The following is a 21,963-nucleotide window of genomic DNA, read 5'->3' as shown; positions in this document are numbered from 1 at the left end:
GTAATATTTTGATCAATTAATAAAAAGTTTAGGATGACAAAATAAATTTAAAGAAAGTGAAACAATAGATAATGATTTAATTTTAGTTTTAGTTTTTAATACCTAGTTTACTTTAAAGATTATTAATAATTTTTTGTTGTTTATTATTTAATAATTATAAAATAGTTTTCATTATTTTATTAATGGATTTTCATTCGTTTTTATTAATTATAAACTAAAATTGAGTTTAATGTTTAAAATTAAATGTAATGTTTAGAATCAAATTAAAAAAATTATTTTGGAATTAAATTGTAATTGTAACAATAATAATAATTATATGAATAAAAAAATAAGAATTTTTTAATTTTAACTATTGACATTTAAATTTTCCCATTTTCTAAAACTTCACATAATCCAATTTTCCAAAATGCTCAAAAGGAGATGATCTTACGGAAAGTCGCAAAAATATAGCTTAATTAAACTAAAAAATAATAAAAACAAATTTCATCACAAAAATAAAACAACTATAAAATGTTGTATGGTTGAATATGATCGCCAAAAATTAAGAAATATGATTAACTTATATATATATATATATATAATTTATTAAAATATATTTTTAATATAATAATAAGTTATTTAAAATTGAAAATAGAGAGAAAAACTATAATTTATAAAAATTGAAATAATAGAAAATGAAAAAAATTCCAAAATTAAAATATTAAATAAAAAAAAAAAACAAAAAATTAATAACTAATAGAAATGGGTGGGAGTTACTAAAAAATCTATAATAAAACCTCCGATCAATCACTTTACAAATAAATAATTTTAAATAATAATAAAAAAAATATTTTTAATTTCAAACCAGGAATAAACCAGGTCAAAGATAAACTAAAAGTAAATCGAAACAAAACTGAATGCCATGTGATCAAGCTACTTAATCTAAACATGGATAAATAAGACTTTGAAAAGATTGTCCACCTTTCCGTCATGTGAGTGCTTGGAAAAAATTACACCCAGGTTCATTGAACCAAGGGCATACACCTCGTTGATATTGTTGTTGATAAACTTTCCATTGAAGTACTTTTGGCACAACACCCCAACTTCTCGAAGCCCATCTTTTATTCCACCCTGACATTTTAAGTTGCAGTTCACTTTTCCATTACAACACACATATATTCACAAAAACGCTGTGTATATACGTACAATGTTGTACGATGCGCTCCCTGGATGTCAAGCACGCCAGTTGCTGAGCTCTCGCAGACAGGCATAAGGAAGAACAACAGTAGAAATCCTCTAGAACACTCCTAGAATGGCGTCCATTTAGATCTCACAAACCCAATACATTGAAGATAGTTGAGCAGAGAGATTTGTGATTTGTTCACTTGGCAGAGTTGAAGATGAGGCCTAATATTTTGATGAGGAGGTACGCGTTAGGGCGGCTGTTGGGGCAAGGGACGTTCGCCAAGGTCTATTACGCCACAAACCTCAAGACCGGCGACAGCGTTGCAATTAAAACCATGTACAGAGAAAAAAATCGTCAAGATAGGCGTGATACTGGTACGCCACCCCAACATCGTTCGACTCTACGAAGTCATGGCGAGCAAGTCCAAGATTTATTTCGTCATGGAGTATGTTAAACGCGGCGAGCTTTTCAACCAGGTTGTAGACCAGGGGGCACTGAAGGAAGAAGGGGCTAGGAAGTATTTCCAACAACTAATAAGCGCGGTGGACTTCTGCCACAGCCGAGGCGTGTACCACCGGGACTTGAAGCCGGACATGAAGGTCTCTGACTTCGGTCTCAGCGCCCTGCCTGAGCAGTTCAGGCAGGACAGCCTTCTCCGCACAACGTGCGGCACCCCTGCCTATGTCCCCCGGAGGTCATTTCCAATAAGGGCTACGGTGGTGCCGAGGCCGACATCTGGTCATGCGGGGTCATACTGTTCGTGCTCCTGGCGGGCTACTGCAGTTCCAAGGCGCGAATTTGATGGTGATGTATAACAAGATTTGCAAGGGAGACTACAAGTGCCCGCCCTGGTTTTCCTCCAAAGTCCGCCGGTTCGTCCTCCGGGTGTTTGGACCCTAATCCCCAGACGAGGATCACCGTCCCGCAGCTCATGGAGGACCCCTGGTTCCAGCGGGGTTTGAAGCGCCCGCAGGTTGACGATGATGTCGATGCCGGCCTCCTAGATGACGTGGACTCTGTTTTCTGCGTCCCTGAGCCGGCATGTCTGAAAGCCTTCGACATTATATCCCTGTCGCCGGGGTTCAATCCCTCACTTTTCGTGGCGGAGCTTACGAAAACCAGCGGCGATACATTGGAGTACAGTAAATTCTGCAGCCAAGATACGAGGCCCGGTCTCAAAGACATCGTGTGGACATGGGACTACTAACACTTAATACAAGGAATTGCATATATTCACTGTGTATACTTCACCATCATTATTCATGTTATTATTATTATTATTATTTTTTATGTGCCTTTGGAGTTATATGGCAACCCTTATCCTGATTGCATATTCTTGTAACATGTTTAAGTGGTTGTTTGGGCCACTTTTCCATCTCCGAGACGGACGTTTCCATTCATTATCGGAATTGTTTATAATAAGAAAACTTTTGCAGCGGAAAAATCTTTAATTAGGCCGATAGGCCTTCCTTTGAAAGGGACTTTCGTCGTCCTTTTGATTCTCACGCTGACACCTGGCGGACTAGGCAATTTGGTTAGTATTTGTTCAGGCTTTTCTCATGCTGACACCTGGTCGATCGCCTCTTCTCGCTCCATCGTTTCAATTCCCTCTGCAACGGCTTCGTTCGCATAAGCAGCCACTTTTCATGGGATAATTTTTATTGAAGCCGCAAGTCCCGGACGTCATAACTGAAGATTGTTGCAGTAATCGAAATGCAAGACCAAAATTTTTGGTAGCCGTCACTCCTCTCCTCCAAGCGGCCATTTTTTTCAAAAGGAAGCCGAGTTGAAGGAAGGGTTCCAGGGTACATCGATCTGCATTTCATCTTTTCAAAGTAGCCGCTAGGGTTTAGGCCCTTGATCTCATTTCAGAATTAAATTTTGCAAGGGTTCAGCCTTGCAAAATCTCTTCAACAAAATCTGACCTGGACTTGGTTTGCATAATTGTAGACACATATTTGACTCGAATTCTGGTGCTTGAGCGAAAATCTTTAAGAGATTTAAAGCATAGAAATTTTGCAAATAAATTTTCAAGGGTTTCATTCTATGACCTTAATTGATTTGCAAGCTTCCACTCATTCATTACAAGGTCTTATCGTCCTGCCCCTGGATTTGACCGTTGAGAGTGCTCTCCTAGGCCCAGCCATATGTCCTAAAGGCCTCATACAGCCTAGCCACAGTGATTATGTTTATTGTTTCTAATCTCATTTACTCCAGGACTAATATCTCTTTGCTTGCAGGGTTTCTTTCAGCTTGTTGGAGTGTTTCACTAGTAAATTTTATGGAGATTTACCTCTTGTGCATTTCATTTTGATGCATACTGTTTCACAAGAGGTAGATCTTATTATTTATTTATTTTTTATCGTAATCTTCCAACAGGGCTATATAAAATCACATCTGAAACATATAATAATTAAAAACCCTAACATTGAAAATTAACCAAGAAGGGGTTTGAAACATTAATCACAGTGTTGAATGCTCTAAGCTTTGTATTTCTTACCTAGATGTGGGTCCTATTCACTGTTGTAAAATGCTTCCTGTGGTCTGGTACGTAATTTGCATTCAATTTTTATGACGGTCACATTTTTTTTAAAGGCCATACTGAGATTTGAATTTACTAGGCAATGGCATTGTAAAAAAATATGTTACTCACACATGCTTCTACATTGAGTTTTTCATTTGGTTAGTTTGTTTCATAAATAGTTGAATGTCATAAGCATATAATTATCTTCAGGTCTGATTTACTTTTTATAAGATATGAAAACCTTTGAGCTAAAATATTCCCTTAACAATTCAATTACACAAGTTATTGTGGGCTAAGAGTTTTCAGGCATGACAGTGAGTTGATCTAAGGGTATGCATACTAAGTTATTTTTCTCTTTATTGATTTTGTTATGAGAAGCTAAGGGTATGCATACTAAGTTTCATTTATACCCACTCTGTCTTCTGCAAATTTTACTGTTCCAGTTTATATGAATATAAAAGACGTTTTTGTTTTTTGTGCACCGTTTTGGTTCTGCTAGATTCAAGATATTTGACTGTGATTAATATGCTTGACATTATACATTTTCGAAAATCTTCCCTTCATGGGTTAACATGATATACAAATTGAGGCTTGAAATTGTGTGAGATTGGAGAATGCATTACACTCATGCAAATCTCCCTTTATGGATTTTGTGATGACAGGTACTGCGACATGCACATTTCCACAAAGGTATATACTAAGGAACCGCATTCCTCCTCCTATCTTTTGTTCATTTTTCTGTTCTACAATAAGTACCTTTTCAAGTTTTCATACAGAATTGAGAATCAAGATTTACTGGATTTTTGATATATTTTATGTTATATCTCAGCTTATAGTTTTGTAGCATTCTGATTTTTCCAAATTACTTGCAGCAGTAGCAGTTCATCACTTCTTAATACAAGCATACCTGCATCTGGTGGCTTGGGTGGTACTAGTATTCGACCAACATCGGGAAATAATGGTGATGCAACATCCATATTCTTCTGTGTTCCTGTTTTCTTTGCTTTGTTTTCTTTGATTGTATCTATGATGGTCGGAAAACAGCTTTAGATGATATCGATCTCTATTGGGTGAATTGAGGAGAAACATCAAGATGTTTTAGTTGGAATAGCTAGTGTAGACAGAGAGCTAGAGGATGTACAGGAAAAACTCTCCAGAGTTCGATCCCATTTGTCCCAACATTTTTTTTGATGTAATGGGGGGAACGCTAGGAGAGACTTTGAAAATGGGTACACCAGTGCAGTTCAGGTAATTCTTTCACTTTGTAGGAAAGAGAGGTTAAATATAGTTGGTATGCAGGTTTCACTGGGACAAATTGGTTCCACATTTTTTAGTTCACTATCAAGTAAAAGCTTTACAAGAGCAAACAATTGTCCATTTTCTGCAGCGTCCTGATTTCATGCTATACTCCTTAGTTTTCGGAATTAAGAATTTAATTAACAAACTTTGGCAGCAGAATAGCTCTGCAGTTGTCCTACCTCAGGAGTGTCTGAGGTGTGAGCACTATGTGGCAACAGCTACTTATTTCAGTTGCATCTTCCTGTGTGTTGGAACATTGTTGGTAGAAGCAAAAATGCTAGCAGCAGCCATATCTGAAGACCTAAATGCCTGTATCAATTAAAATCCAATAAATGATATAGTGTAGCAGATTTCTTCTAGGAGCTTCTTGGTATTCAAGCAAACAAAGTATATAATTATCACTGTTATTAAAATCCATCTTGTATTCAAAGCCATGCTCATCTTCTTGGGTCTGGATGTTGTTGTTTGGATGGATCAATCATCAAACAGTGTAATTGACAACTATGGAGATGTGGACCTGGACTCGGTTTGCATAATTGTAGACACATATTTCACTCGAATTCTGGTGCTTGAGCGAAAATCTTTAAGAGATTTAAAGCATAGAAATTTTGCAAATAAATTTTCAAGGGTTTCATTCTATGACCTTAATTGATTTGCAAGCTTCCACTCATTCATTACAAGGTCTTATCGTCCTGCCCCTGGATTTGACCGTTGAGAGTGCTCTCCTAGGCCCAGCCGTATGTCCTAAAGGCCTCATACAGCCTAGCCACAGGGATTATGTTTATTGTTTCTAATCTCATTTACTCCAGGACTAATATCTCTTTGCTTGCAGGGTTTCTTTCAGCTTGTTGGAGTGTTTCACTAGTAAATTTTATGGAGATTTACCTCTTGTGCATTTCATTTTGATGCATACTGTTTCACAAGAGGTAGATCTTATTATTTATTTATTTTTTATCGTAATCTTCCAACAGGGCTATATAAAATCACAATTGAAACATATAATAATTAAAAACCCTAACATTGAAAATTAACCAAGAAGGGGTTTGAAACATTAATCACAGTGTTGAATGCTCTAAGCTTTGTATTTCTTACCTAGATGTGGGTCCTATTCACTGTTGTAAAATGATTCCTGTGGTCTGGTACGTAATTTGCATTCAATTTTTATGACGGTCACATTATTTTTAAAGGCCATACTGAGATCTGAATTTACTAGGCAATGGCATTGTAAAAAAATATGTTATTCACACATGCTTCTAAATTGAGTTTTTCATTTGGTTAGTTTGTTTCATAAATAGTTGAATGTCATAAGCATATAGTTATCTTCAGGTTTGATTTACTTTTTATAAGATATGAAAACCTTTGAGCTAAAATATTCCCTTAACAATTCAATTACACAAGTTATTGTGGGCTAAGAGTTTTCAGGCATGACAGTGAGCTGATCTAAGGGTATGCATACTAAGTTATTTTTTTCTTTATTGATTTTGTTATGAGAAGCTAAGGGTATGCATACTAAGTTTCATTTATACCCACTCTGTCTTCTGCAAATTTTACTGTTCCAGTTTATATGAATATAAAAGACGTTTTTGTTTTTTGTGCACCGTTTTGGTTCTGCTAGATTCAAGATATTTGACTGTGATTAATATGCTTGACATTATACATTTTCAAAAATCTTCCCTTCATGGGTTAACATGATATACAAATTGAGGCTTGAAATTGTGTGAGATTGGAGAATGCATTGCACTCATGCAAATCTCCCTTTATGGATTTTGTGATGACAGGTATTGGGACATGCACATTTCCACAAAGGTATATACTAAGGAACCGCATTCCTCCTCCTATATTTTGTTCATTTTTCTGTTCTACAATAAGTACTTTTTCAAGTTTTCATACAGAATTGAGAATCAAGATTTACTGGATTTTTGATATATTTTATGTTATATCTCAGCTTATAGTTTTGTAGCATTCTGATTTTTCCAAATTACTTGCAGCAGTAGCAGTTCATCACTTCTTAATACAAGCATACCTACATCTGGTGGCTTGGGTGGTACTAGTATTCGACCAACATCGGGCAATAATGGTGATGCAACATCCATATTCTTCTGTGTTCCTTTTTTCTTTGCTTTGTTTTCTTTGATTGTATCTATGATGGTCGGAAAACAGCTTTAGATGATATCGATCTCTATTGGGTGAATTGAGGAGAAACATCAAGATGTTTTAGTTGGAATAGCTAGTGTAGACAGAGAGCTAGAGGATGTACAGGAAAAACTCTCCAGAGTTCGATCCCATTTGTCCCAACATTTTTTTTGATGTAATGGGGGGAATGCTAGGAGAGACTTTGAAAATGGGTACACCAGTGCAGTTCAGGTAATTCTTTCACTTTGTAGGAAAGAGAGGTTAAATATAGTTGGTATGCAGGTTTCACTGGGACAAATTGGTTCCACATTTTTTAGTTCACTATCAAGTAAAAGCTTTACAAGAGAAAACAATTGTCCATTTTCTGCAGCGTCCTGATTTCATGCTATACTCAGTTTTCGGAATTAAGAATTTAATTAACAAACTTTGGCAGCAGAATAGCTCTGCAGTTGTCCTACCTCAGGAGTGTCTGAGGTGTGAGCACTATGTGGCAAAAACTACTTATTTCAGTTGCATCTTCCTGTGTGTTGGAACATTGTTGGTAGAAGCAAAAATGCTAGCAGCAGCCAATTCTGAAGACCTAAATGCCTGTATCAATTAAAATCCAATAAATGATATAGTGTAGCAGATTTCTTCTAGGAGCTTCTTGGTATTCAAGCAAACAAAGTATATCATTATCACTGTTATTAAAATCCATCTTGTATTCAAAGCCATGCTCATCTTCTTGGGTCTGGATGTTGTTGTTTGGATGGATCAATCATCAAACAGTGTAATTGACAACTATGGAGATGTGGGCCTTGATAATAAAACTGTTTTAAAAGAATGGTATCTCATTCTCATCTTCTTGCTAACCTTCATTCAAATATTTATTTTAGCTTTTTTTTTGCATTTTCCTGTGTGTTAGTAATAACTCCTCCTCCAACAACAATCACACCAACAACCCCTACTACCCCAATCACAACCCCTACCACCCCAACAATTACCCCTTACACCCCTCCCTCAACACCTACCACAACAACACCGACAACCAGCTCAAGCCAAAGTTGGTGTGTAACAAATCCTGGTACCCCTGATTCAAGCTTGCAGGTTGCTCTGGACTATGCTTGCGGTCTTGGAGGTGCAGACTGTACAGCAATTCAACAAAGTGGCACGTGCTATAACCCAGATACTATTTTTTTTCATGCTTTCTATGCTTTTGACAACTACTAGAAGAAGAATGGCATGGCCCCTGGTACTTGTGACTTTGCTGGCAATGCAATTGTGACTACTCAAGATCCAAGTAAGCTATATGCCCTTATGCGAAGTTTGTTTTTTGCCCCCTGTTTTTCTTTTCATTTAATTTCTCAGTTTATATGGATTCCTATGGTCCTGTGGTGACGATAAACGTTTTATCCACTTTTACATAGTTTGTTGTCTGCTTGTTTTGTTTCACTGCGTCAACTTCTTGGATACCTTCCATTGAGTCTCAATACCTCTTGCAGAAGCTACAGTTTATGTGCATTTTGTATGATTCTTCCTCATGATCACACTCTTCAAATATGATCTAATAGCTTTTTAACAGAGAATGGGAGATTAATGGTGCCTCAATACCAATTGGTGTTGTTCAAAACAAATTGTTATATACTATTGTTAAATTGGGTCTATATTTATTTCAGAATTAATGAAGTTTGTTCTTGAAGATGTTTAGATGTTTTTTCTTGGTGGTTTATGTACATTGCAAACACAACTAGTATTTAGCCATCTCCATTCCCTCTTAGGGGTTTATTGCACATCTCACGCTCTGTATCTCCGTGTTTTCTCGAATAGATGAATATATAATAAAGAAATAAGAGAATCACAAGTCTGATTGTTGACATTTTTTATTATTACCAAATCTTACATTAGTATTCTGCGTTAAACATAGATGTTTGTGTGAGGTCCTGAGCCTCAAATATACTTGACGAAGATGACACAGGCTGGGTTTTTAACTTTTGTTTCCTCTACAGTGCAAGATATTCAAGAGGGCAGTCTTTAATCAAATGGCTTGTCATTTGCTACAATTGCAAACACAATTGGTATTTAGCCATAGGAATTCTCACTGAGGGTGTTGTTGCACATGTCATGTGCTATACATCTTTGTGTTTTGAACTTGTTATCAGCCATTAATAGTTATATTCACAAATTGATGAATGTAAAGAAATACAAGAAACACGACTCTGGTTGTTGACTTTTCTTTCTTTATACACCAAGCCATAGATTTGTATTGAATATAAATGTCTGTCTAAATGGATGCTTTCATGGGTTGCATATAGGTACAAGATGGCAGAGGATTGCGTAGATGATGACGATGTTTCCAGCAGGCAAAACGTTTTTAAACTAATTCCCCTCTCTTTAGGGTCGGTAAACAGCCAGAGAAAATAATCTGAATTGTATTCCATGCTTAAGACTACTTTAAGAACATAGATTTGTGTTTTATTTTCATGTCAACCCTTTCTTTAATATATATCTATATGTGCCCTCTTCCAGGAAGCAATGTTTTAACTTTTGCCCAATTATTAGTAATGAAATTAGTTTTGTGAGTTTAAAAAAAATTATGTTCTGGACATGCATGTTTTGTAATGTTATGTTGTTTAATTTGAAAGATGGAATTTTCTCTGAAGCTTAGAGTCTTCATGCTTTGGCTTGATAAACGTGACAAAAATTGTTCGCAAAATCTTTTTAGATTATTGTCTGAAACTTACACTCTTCATGTTTTGGCACAATGAAAGTGACAACAAGTTTTTCTAGATTGCAGCATGCAAAAGCACATCTGAATGAAAGGGTTCTGCTAGAAGGAAAAAACAAAATTTCATTGAGAGTTTAAGAAAAACTTGATTCCCTTGAGTGTAGTTGGCAACCTTTATTGGATGTTGAGATTTTTCCCACAGAAACTGGGATAACAGGGAAATTGGGAAAGAGACCACAGCTTCTTCAACAATCTTCCATCCACCAACCCTCTGATAAATCCAGTGCTCTCATATATATGTGTGTGTGTGTTGTGCCATACATGAACTCTTAAGAAATTTCAAAAGCCTTCACCTAATGCAATCATCAAGGTTTTTCAAGACACCAAAGAAAACTACTTACGATCAGTTTCTTAAACATGGAAATTTTACAACACACTGCTTCCAAAACAGCCATCCAAAAGGTCATTACTATAATAGCTTGATTAGAAATAGATTGAATGAGAAGGTCCAGATGGGGTATTCAATCATCTCTATCCATCTGTTCTGCATCCTCAGTGCTTACTTGGACAATATATCAGCCTTCATATTTATCCCTTGCAGACATGCTGAAAAGATAATGACATGGAATTTTTCCTTGCTTCTCTGATTCCGTCCAATGATGGGCCAACTGCAAATTTTCCTGATTGAAATTTCCATTTGACCTCTCTGCAATGTGTTTGGAATCTCTTATCACCTAAAGACAATTTAAACCTTTCTCTATTGCTATATTCAGAATCTACCAAAAAGCATAAAGTTCTGCTCTGTTGTTTGATCCATCTCCTACAGCTCTGCTTTGAAACTGATCTCGTAATTGTCTCTTAAAGTAATGCCTCATGATCCACAATAGTTGGGATTACCTTGACAAGCCTCGTTGAAATAACTCCACACTATTGTTATATATATATATCTGGGGATCTTAGTATTATTTGTTTCTTTTCCTTTAAAGGTGGATGTGTCCCTTAATATGCATATCTATTCTTGTGTCAAACTTGATTAGTAATAACATCTTTGTTTTGAATTCTTTTCATTTCTTGCTAGCCAAATAGCTCAAGTCACTGTGCAAGGACAGTCTGATGCCCACATTCTGTTAATACACAATGTATTTTGAAAACTAGGATTTAGCTTTGTAGTGCTTGAATCATCATTTCATGTTGGTTTTCATTTGTTAGTAGCCAGATCATTATATGATTGTAATATCTTTTGTTTCTCTTCTGTGGGAAATTTTGTACAGGAGTTCAAACAATGTATATTAAGCAAGAACCAAGCACATTCACCAAGCCATAACCCGGATGGAGACCATTACAGGAGATGAACACGTATGAAGGAGCCTTAACCGAGCATGAAGCATTAATATATACCCGTATTCAGAGATCAACCGATAAGCTCAAGCCTTCAGCTCATGACCCATAATCTCAAGCCTTAAGCTCATGGATGCATATCATTAATCATCGGCATTTCCTTGCACTAGGAAGCGCAAGCCCCTTCAGGACCTTGCCCCTCCTATTTCTTCTCTGGCGGCTTCGCACCTTTGATTGATATAAATAGAAAGATGCAGAAAATGACAGTCAAATTTTGTACTCAGAATTATGACAAGAAAGCCCCTGCTGGGTTTGTGAGGAAAGAGAGCTTCAACACCAGTTCTGTCTCCAACCGCCAAGATGATCAGTATGCTACTAACATGTTTAGTGAAGAATTTCTGCTATTCTCTTGTAATCTATAGGCCCCCAAAGCTCCTCATAGATGAGAATATTTGCAGGATGTTAATATTGTTGTAAGTTTGTAGTAGTTGTGGAATGACTTACTTTTGTGCTGATTCTCATCTTCAACAACAAGAGTTTCTGTGGTGAATAAGCAGAATCCATGCCCTGTCTTGTGAAGTAGCTCTCCACTGTGATATCGTTCTTTGTAATGTCTCTGAAAAATCCTTTAGACTTCTATTTCATTCTGTAATATGATGGGATTCACTCTACAAGATTAGGGGATTCACTCTACAGAGTCCATGTCATACCTTCTGAATCAGCTCTCCACTTATCCTAATTTTCTCTGTAATGGCCCTAATAAATCCTATATAATGAGATTTCATTTTGTAATATGATGGGATTTTACTCTACAAGATTGGTTTCAGTTTTACTTGTATTGTGGTATATGAAATTTCTCAGTTTTACTTGTAATAGGATGGGATTTCATTCTGTAATATCATAGGATTTCCCTCTGCAATATTTGCTACTAAATTTTACAATTCCAAATTAATAATCCTATCCAATATTTGCTACTAAATTTTACAATTCCAAATTAATAATCCTATCGGCCTCTCTTTGTACCTTTTGGGACAATTGCTAGTTGTATTACTCTGAACTCAGACATGGTCCCTGCGCTGCACATTTGTCGTTGTCTTTGCGCCACCTAGTGGGGAGCTCCGGGCATTGATTCAATTCAACTTAACCGGCTACACCTACCCTGTGCAAAGCAACAAATGTACAACGAGTTGGTTGTCAAGTTATTTTCAACAGTTGGAAAATTTATTATAATTAAGTTTTTAAATCAGTTAATTTTGTGCAAAGGAACATATGTACGTTAAAATAGTTGTGAAGTTAGGTTTTAAGGTAAGAAAATTTATTAAAATTAAGTTGTCAAATTAATCGTGAAAATAATTATCAAATTACTAGGAAAAATAGTTATTTCTGATGGAGTTTTGAGTTTTTTTAGTGAGATTTTTTGGAAGTTTTTACTGTGGGTTTTTCTAGTGAAATTTCTCTAAAATCCGGTCGGAATTTATTGAAATCACAAGTTTGATGGGTAATCCTGTGCAATTGAAGTGTCCTAAAGGTTTTCTAGGTTGTTGAATCTATATATATAGTCAAAAAACTAATTTAAATAACACAAATTAAGATTTCACCTCAAATTTTTCCACGATTCAGACACTTAAAAGTCCAAAAAATCACACTAAAGACAATCCTCATCAAACATTATATATATATATATATATGTGTGTCCTTTGTCACCAGCCATATGAGTTAAAAATATATGTTTTTGTAAAACTCCATGGCCACATGTAACATTTGACAGACAAGTGCTGGGGCTATTGCTTTATTTTAATTTAAACATTTTTAAGTGATGATTGGCACACTCTCACTCATTTCATTTACATAAAGTAAATTAGAGATTTTTAAATTATTTTTAATGATTATAATTTTTACTTAAAACTTAAAAAATTATTAATATTAGTTTATGGAAAAGTAGAATTAAAAACTAAAATTATAAATATTAGTTTTATCAATAAATTTAATCGTTATTAACATTGTGATGGCTGTAAATTATTATTTTTGAAATATTTATTATATTTAAAAAATTATTAATTTTAAAAGTAATATTATTTTTATAAGATTTTAAGTTTTTTTTTTTTCAATTTTTGTTATTGTTTTTAGAAATTTATAACATAAAAAACGGTGTATACTATAAAAATAGGGCCTGGTTAAATCATTAGGAGATGAAAGAGAATGTTGTATTGCAAAATATTAATAACATTAAAAATATTGTTACTTCTAAGGTCAAAGAAAAAATGTGGTGTGAGAAAAATTTAACAGCGAAAAGAAAATTAAGATATTATAAGGAGGTCATCAACCCCACCCTAGAAGATCAAAAGTATCTCTCTATGTTAACTACCTCAAAGAAGAAAATTAATATAGCCAAGATTAGAACAAAATCTCATGAGCTCCATAGTGAAACATGTCGTTGGGCAATTCCTAAAACACCATGGATGGAAAGGTTCTGCTATCTACAACATGGAGGATGAAAATCACTTCCTCTTAGAGTGCCCCGGGTACAACCACATTAGATCTCAGTTTCAAAATCTTTGTTGCAATACTGACCTTCCTAGCCTTTTACGTTGTCAAAATTAAAGTGAGCTCGAGAGACTTCTCCCCAAGCTTTTTGAGCATAGGAATAAAATCTTAAATCAAACTAAATAATTCATTTCTTTAGGTCCGATAGACCAATGTTTGGTCTTAGTGGACGTTAAGAGACAAAGGCTCAATATCATAGTACACTGGAGTAACCGTTTGTTTGGAACCCAAAATGGAAACCAATTCAAACAAGCACCATTTAGGTTCAGCATAATGCTTTGAAAAATGGAGACATGAGCATAGGCATTTTTAATGGCTGCTTCGATTGTAGTTGAGACATCAAATCTACATTGAATCTCCCTTTGATCGAGGAAGACTTGTAGTCTGCAATCATTACTTTTGAATAGATTATAGATGACATTGGGAAGGCCCTTCTTGACATCGATTGCCCTATGATTTATGAATATGTCATATTGCAACTCTCATTTTACCTCCATTATAAGTATCCCTACAAATAGAAATCGATACGGTCTCATATCGATGTTGGGGGCCTATTTCAATTGTGAGAGAGATTAATGAAGCAATGTGAAAATATTGACAAAACTGAGCAAAGGACCAGGATAGTATTTAAAGAAATATACCAAAACAAATTGGATAGGGATTGATGTAGTTGGATTATTTTTAATTCGACAATCATATACGATGCCTCAAGGGATTGAAATAATAGGAGAAAATCTATTATAATAAAAAAATTGAGCATTCCAAAGCCTATAGTGATGTTGAAGCACTTACAACGAATTGCGACAAGGTCGTTCTGAAAAAAATTCCATAAGTGTTTTGTTTTATGAATTTGTTAAGAGCATTGGACTTAAAAATATGCTCATAAATGAAGTTTTTGCCTAAGTGCTTTCGTGACTTAACCAATCTCTAACACATCGTCTTGACAAAGTGCAACTAATTGGATACATTGCCAGATTCTTTTGGTAATATGAACAATTCCAACAAATTGAGTTGTTTGAGTACTAAGATTTGAAGAGGCTTCCAGATTCTTTGATAAGTTAAAAAGCTTCCAATGGATTCAGTTGATTATGTGCCAAGATTTTGTGAGCCTACCATATTCCTTCAGTAATTTAACCAAACTGCAACATATCCAGTTATCTAATTTCCCAAGTTTGAAGGGGCTTCCATAGTATTTTATAATTTAACCAACCTCCTACAGATCAAGTTGTCTTGGTGCCTCACTTTGGAAAGGTTTTGAAATTCCTTTTGTAAAGTAATTAAACTACAACATATTGAATTGGAGTATTGAATTAATTTAACCATGTCAAGCAAAATACTAGGAAATATAAACACACTTGACTATTTAAATCTCTCTAATTGTGGGAAAATTGAAGTGTTCCCTCTACAGGTGGTGCATCAGAGGTTTCTTACAATTTTATTTATGATAGGCACAAATTTAATAGAACTACTAATTGAAATTGGGGAGTTAAACAATTTGGATGTTTTGGATGTAGGCCCTTTGTTGGATACACTACCATATGTAACTTAAAGAACTTGAAGAAATTGTAGCTCTATGTATATAAGGAATTGAAATGTTTGTTTGCGTCATTTGGTGATTTAAAGGACTTGAAGGAATTGCATCTTCATAAATGTAAGGAAGTGAAATGTTTGTTGCCTTCTCTTGGAATGTTGGCCTAGTTGACTGAGTTGAGGGTAATTGATTATCCAATGATACAAAAACCTCCATTTGAGGAGATGAAAGGAGAAAGAGAAACATTGAGAGATTTGGACTCTTCCATTCACAACTGCATACTTCCACAAATCCAACTTTTAGAGGTTGCAGGGACAAGGATATCAAAGGTATCATTTGTTGAAGGTGTTTGCTCCAACCTTTGTGATCCTACAATGTCTTATTGTGATAATGTAAAGAAGGTTGGAACATTTCCAGATACACTTCTAGATTTACCATTTAGGTTTTGTGATAGTTTGATAAAAATATGTATGATTTGTTGTCTTGCAAAACTTCAAATGATGAAAATTGTTCGTTGCAAGAGATTGGAGTCGCAATGTATGAACTCATTGTTATCTTCAAGGTATTTTAACATAAGTGGATGTGTGAGGTTCAAGAGCATGTGGTGATTAGGGACATTGCCACAACTTCAATGATTTCCTGTTAGTGGGTGTTTCGAGTTAGAAGAGATGGAAGGCATCCAACATTATATATTCTTACAAAATATACATGTTGGAGACTACCCAAATTGCAACAAACAATTTTAAAAATGTCCATATTAGATGGCATTTAATTACATCGAAAGCATTTTTTAACGGTGCAATTCTATTTGGGTCTTCTTCCTTTGTCCATATCCACTTGAAGTTTGTCATGTGTCCCACTAAGTTGTTAAAGCATGCACTTGTATTTGTACAATTTGTGAGATATGTACTATGTTCTACCATGACAATAAGTGAATATCAATCTAAAATATATGAGAAAAATTTGACTTCAAACCCATTTAGGAATCCTTATTTCATCCATTAATCATTGTATAACTTAGATTTTAAATTTATCAATCATATGTATGCATTCGAAATGAACCACTTCATTATGTATTTCCCATTTGATATCACTAACATTCCTTTAATTAAGTAAAGAAGTAAAGAAAATACTTCTTGACATATCATGATTAAACATTTCATCCATCATTAAATGTTGAAACTAGCTTTTAAGTTAAGGAATTGTATATATGTGTTTGTTATATGTAATTGAAATGATTTCTATTATTCCATTTTCATTTGATACAAGATTTTTTTTTTAATTAAATAAAGAAAATATTTCAAAGACACGTCATCATTAATCTATTTAAAATGGTGAGTTATGTTTATGTATTTCCTAGAAGTTGGTGAATGTTGGTTTGAGGGGGCTTGAACCAGGTTCAGAGTGTGCTGCGCACCAAAAAACCCTTCAACTACTGACCCTTTCGGGAACGACCTGCAAGCAGGTCACGCTCTCACCCGAAGCAGTTATGGGAGGTTGCAGAACAAGGTTTCCACAATCGAAGGGATACCCACAAAGTGGCGTCATGTATTTACTTCTACTGTGTATCAATCTTATAGCTTCACATGCATAAGAAATTCACGTAGATGATTAGTTTACATAAACACATCAACTCTAACACATGACAATATATCTTACAGGTCTTCACATAATTCAGCAAAAAGCATACATAATCAAATACATAACAATAGACAATTAACATATACAAAGATGCAATACTTTGCCAAAAATTCTTCTTTATTAAACATATCTTCAATTACATTCACTTATTTGACCTACGCACCCAGTTATAGGTGGTATGCACACTTGGATGCATACTCTTTAAGGTATTTGCGCACTCAGCTATGAAGCCTTCTCCAAAATTATGAACTATAGATGCGAATACAGAGATTCAATTCACTTAAGATATTTCATTACTTTTTATCTTCTCCTTACAAGGTATTACATATCCTTTTATACAATTCATCTATACAAAAACCATGGTCCACATACCATGGATCCATAAAACAAGGACTACTACCCGATACCCATTACAAAATAAGGGCTTTATCCCATCCCAAAAGCCCTAAAAGTCTGCATGATGAATATATCTTCGCCAGCTCCACGCGATCCGCTCCTTCTTTTGTGGGGTCTTTTACCCAAAACTTGGACCAAGTTGGGCCATGCCCAACAGGCCCCCAAAACTCACCCATGATTCATCCCAAGTCACTCATCTTTGACACCTTTGATCTTCGCTGCGATCCCGTTGTATACCGCGTTGTACTACTGGAGTGTTTCTGCCATCAACATTTCTTCCTGTTACGCCTCCTTTAGCAAATCTTTTGTAGTAGGGCCAACCGTCTTCTACAGTATCTCTACTTCCCTTCTCTTCAATTCCTTCAACCATTCATCTACTTCCTACGAAAGTTCCAGGGCTTCCTCCTACCATGGATGATTCTTCTCCTGCAATCTGTGCTTTCCTCCACAGATCATCTATTTGCGTCTCATCTATTTGAAGACTGGTAAGGTCTTCACAGTTACCAACATCTCATCGTGCCACTTCTTCTTGGCCTGTAGTTGTTCCTCAATATTCAAGACGTTTGGATCCTCCTGCAATGAGGTCCAAATCTACATCGTTTCGTCAAGAAACTTCCCACAATCTGTCATCGTCTTAGATATGCCCTTTAGCATTATGCTAAGGTCCCTTTGTCTCTGCTCACAAACCTCTAGTGGTGTACCTAACTGCAACCTTATTTGCAGCTCCGATATCTGCACCTCGTAGTCAAATTTTAATTTGGCCATAGCATTCTTGGAGTCCTTAATCACGAGGGAAAGCTTCGCGACCTTCTCTATTGGTGCTTCATCATCGAAGACCTTCACGTCCATAATTGTGTTGCAAGTTTCCGAAATGGCCTTCTCCAACTGTTCTTGTTGTTTCCTTGCTTCCTCCTTTCCTTAGCCACTTGCTTCATCTCCTTTTTCATTGTTTCTTTCTCTAATTTTGTGTTTTGTTTCAACAATGACATATGTTTCTCTCGTTCCTACGTCTCTATGATGTTTCCTTGATGAAATTCATGCAGCACTTGGAGGGGTAGAGTAGCGACATTCATTTTGACACTATGCCACACGTTGGCTTGCTCTTTATCTATTTTTGATTCAAAATTCAATGCCCTAGCTAGCACATGTAACATCCTTATTCCAAAGCTCTTTTCTAGTCTTTGTTCTTGTTGCAATGGATGGCTTGCATTCTCTGGTTGCTTCACCGCTTGTGGCAACAACTTTAGATCTGTGATGCCCTTCTGTACCTCAGCCAAGATCGCTTTATAGTGATCATCAATCTGTCCCAGGTCTCTATGTTAATATCCTAGATTTTTTATGTTATCTCATCGATGTCCCCATCAATGAGGACAAGTGGCATTGCACCCTTACTCTTATCTTCCTTCGGATTCTTTCTTGGCCACATTTTGATCACAAATGGCGAATATTCTAATACCTCCACATTGCTGAGGTGTTCTTTGTGTTCCTGCCCTCCCATTATTTCTTTTGTTTCCTCATCGACATTCTTCTTACTTGTACCCACACCCTGAAAGGTACCTTTTTCTATCCCTCTCCTTCAACCGCTTCATCAAGTGGAGTTATCCATTCCTCCGGCCAATCCCATACTACCATGAGGGGATCATCTTCCGTTACTAGGTATGACAATGGATGCCATGTCTCTGTTGGGTCCTTCATCGCCTTCACATATTCCCTGTGAAAGTTTTCCTTAAACTCCTCTATATGACAACATTGTTTGTACAAGCTCGGTGACAACCTAGGATATGGATTCACCACCATCTACAAATCTGTCACCATGACTACAAATAATATTTTGTACTCTGTTGCGTGGGTCGGTTCCTTCGTTAACCATAGTAAAGCATACCTCATTACTTCACATACATCCACCTCAACAATCTGAAATTGAGAATCATTTGGCTCCTTCCATGCAATAAGTGCAATAAGAATTAAAAACTAGGCATAGTGGAAGGTCTTTCCTTCTTCCTATGCTTCCTTGAAATCCATTAAAAACTCCTTATATAGATAAGAAGCCCAGTTGAACTAGACCCCTACGCTGCATTGTTCTACTAATGACACTACTGCTGCAGGCACTTCTTTGGCCCTATACTTCCTCATGATTTTCCTAGCTAAGATATGTGCAGTGAAGCACACACCCTGATCCTCGATGGAGTTTATCTCATATCTGCGGGATTTATTTACTAACCTGAACTTTTCTTTCATCATTTGGGCCATCTCCTTGTCTTTGTTTTTACCCCCAAATTCATCTGCGGGGTCCTTTCCTTCATATGGAAGCGTTGTTATTTTGCTGATGAGCATCTCATCAATCAAGATCCTCATCCCTAACCAAATGTAATTGTCATGCACTAGTGCGAGGAGTTTTCGCACACAAATTGTATTGAATTGGATTTGACTGAAGTGTGGCACATTCACCATGTTTAAAAATCCTACTCTCTGTATGCCTACAACCCATTATTGTGACTCAAATATTGTAACTCTGCTCTCCAAGTGGTGGACCTTCTTCGGGTACCTACTAGGCTCAAATTGCGGGTATTTGCTTCTATTGTTGAAATCCGAATCTTCCATTTTGAGTTGAGGAATATTCCCCAACACCTCTTCTTCAAAAGGTGTGTCTTCTGGCAACAATAGCGTATAAGTAGAAAATTTCCCTTGTTTTGGCTCCTTGACCAGCTTTGTGCCTGATTTTCTTGAAAACATGTATGTTGGGAGCATAGAGGGAGTCTCCACATCCTCTGTCTCCTTCCTACGAAACTCAGTTTCTTCCTTACTATCATGGACCTGCTGAGGTCCCTCTTGTTGCATCGGTCTCTTTCCTTTCTGCATGGGATTTTTTCCCTTGTCCTCCGCATTCTTCAACCACACTTCCTTCTGTGTCTTCTTTCGTGGTGATGTTCTCAATTATGCTACAGAGACCTCAATTGGACTCTTCTCCTTTTTCTTATGTGGTTGTGACTGCAACACCTTCCTTGGTGACCTTAAGCACGTCGGGGACATAGGTACATTTTCTTCTGTGGACTTTCCTGCTTGTGACTTCATGATACCAGTTAGCCCTTTCTTCTTAAATATTCTAACCAACTCTTCCCAGCTCCTCTTAGACATGCAATAACTCTTCTTCACTTAGGTGCAATTTCCGATCTCTCTTAGGCAACAATGTGTCAAATGTGGCGCGAGATGCGTTTTTATAACAAAGTTGCAAGATGAAAGTGGATCCAATCCTTATGAAAGAATCTTTATCATCAAAAGTGAAGAGGAAGCGGAGGATACAAAGAGCAGAGTGGAGGAAGAGAGAAAAACAGATCTTGTGGGAAGCAGAACTAATATTGAAGCAAGCAGAACAATAATTAAAGGAAGAAAGGGAGCTGAATAGGAAATAACAAGAAGAGAAGCAGAAGTAGGAAGAAGAAGAAAGGAAAGGTGCCATACTAGAGGAAAAAACACCAATGCAGTTTGAAGAGGAATAACAGAACCATCCAACAACAGAGGAGGAGGGTGAACAGATGTAGGATCGAGAACTTTCTCAAGAGATTGAATACTTAATTGAAGTTGCAGATATGGAGTTGGAATTGGATCCGCGGAATGAGGATGTTGATGATCTAGATCTCTTCAGCAACTGGAATTAACCAAGACCTTTTAATTTTGTGATGTTAGCAGAATTACATGTAAAAGAGTATGAAAAGCCACATGTGCATACTATAAAGATGATGAAACATAACGACAACCATCAAATCAAGCACACACACACACACATTGATAACATAGTTCACCCAGTGTGGGTTATGTCTCTAAGTACTAATGTCAAGAATGGGGAGGCTGCTTCATTAAATGCTGCAAGATGATGATGAGTACATAGTACATTCTTTTTCATTGCAAGGATAAATTCCCTCAACCAAAGGGGAATGTCTCTCCATGCGATGTTCTCCATATAAGAACTATCACTTAAATAGGCCTTCCTTCAGCATGAAAAGCTAATAAAAGATCACATGATGTGGCATACAAGTATCCCTCAACAAAATAGTAATCAGGGATCTCAACAACAAAACATATTCTCAGCAAATCCGAAGAAATACAAGGCATCACTACATCATTTACCTCCACTTTTAAGGATGGCCAAAAAATGCAATGCTTAGCTGATGAAATGGATTGCATTATTGATCTCGTGGCACGAAATCGTGTCAAATGACTATAAACTTTGACCCTTGTTGATACCGTCAAATTCTCGACCCTCCGAAATCTTAAAGATTCCCCCCAAGGATTCCTTCTTGAAGATAGCCGAAAAATCCACTGGTTGGATGAATATTCTGAGCACACCACTGCACTCCCTATGAAATTCTATGAAAAATGACTATAAATTTGGCATGATAATGCCTCTCTCAAAAATCATTCTCTAAGGGAAACTTTTAGATTCTAAAAGATTCTGAAAAGATTCCTCGCTGCTACACACGACAATTTATGTCACTCAGATGGGGAAACAGACCACACAGTTGGACCCCTCATGAGGAAATGTGCAAAAATGACTATAAAATTGTCAAAATTTGACACTGGCACCTATGGCCCTCTAACATAATCTTTTCAACATCTTGGTAGATCCCCGCTCATGTTTCTTGTCCTTCAATTCGCTCATCATTATGCTCTAGTACACCCTCCCTCCGGTG

At 36.4% G+C, this 21,963-nt stretch overlaps 1 pseudogene; it reads left to right on the top strand.

The window, feature by feature from the left end:
* Positions 1-1,379: 1,379 nt before the first annotated feature.
* LOC149243199 (CBL-interacting protein kinase 2-like) lies at positions 1,380-2,372 on the top strand (annotated as a pseudogene).
* The last annotated feature ends 19,591 nt before the right edge of the window (positions 2,373-21,963 follow it).

The sequence above is a fragment of the Pinus tabuliformis genome, chromosome 8, assembly GCF_031772625.1.
Source record: "Pinus tabuliformis cultivar Carrire ecotype Pingquan chromosome 8, CPIR1, whole genome shotgun sequence".
Taxonomy (NCBI): Eukaryota; Viridiplantae; Streptophyta; class Pinopsida; order Pinales; family Pinaceae; genus Pinus; species Pinus tabuliformis.
Note: the sequence above shows the minus strand (reverse complement) of the source record. Positions and strands in the feature narration are given on the sequence as shown.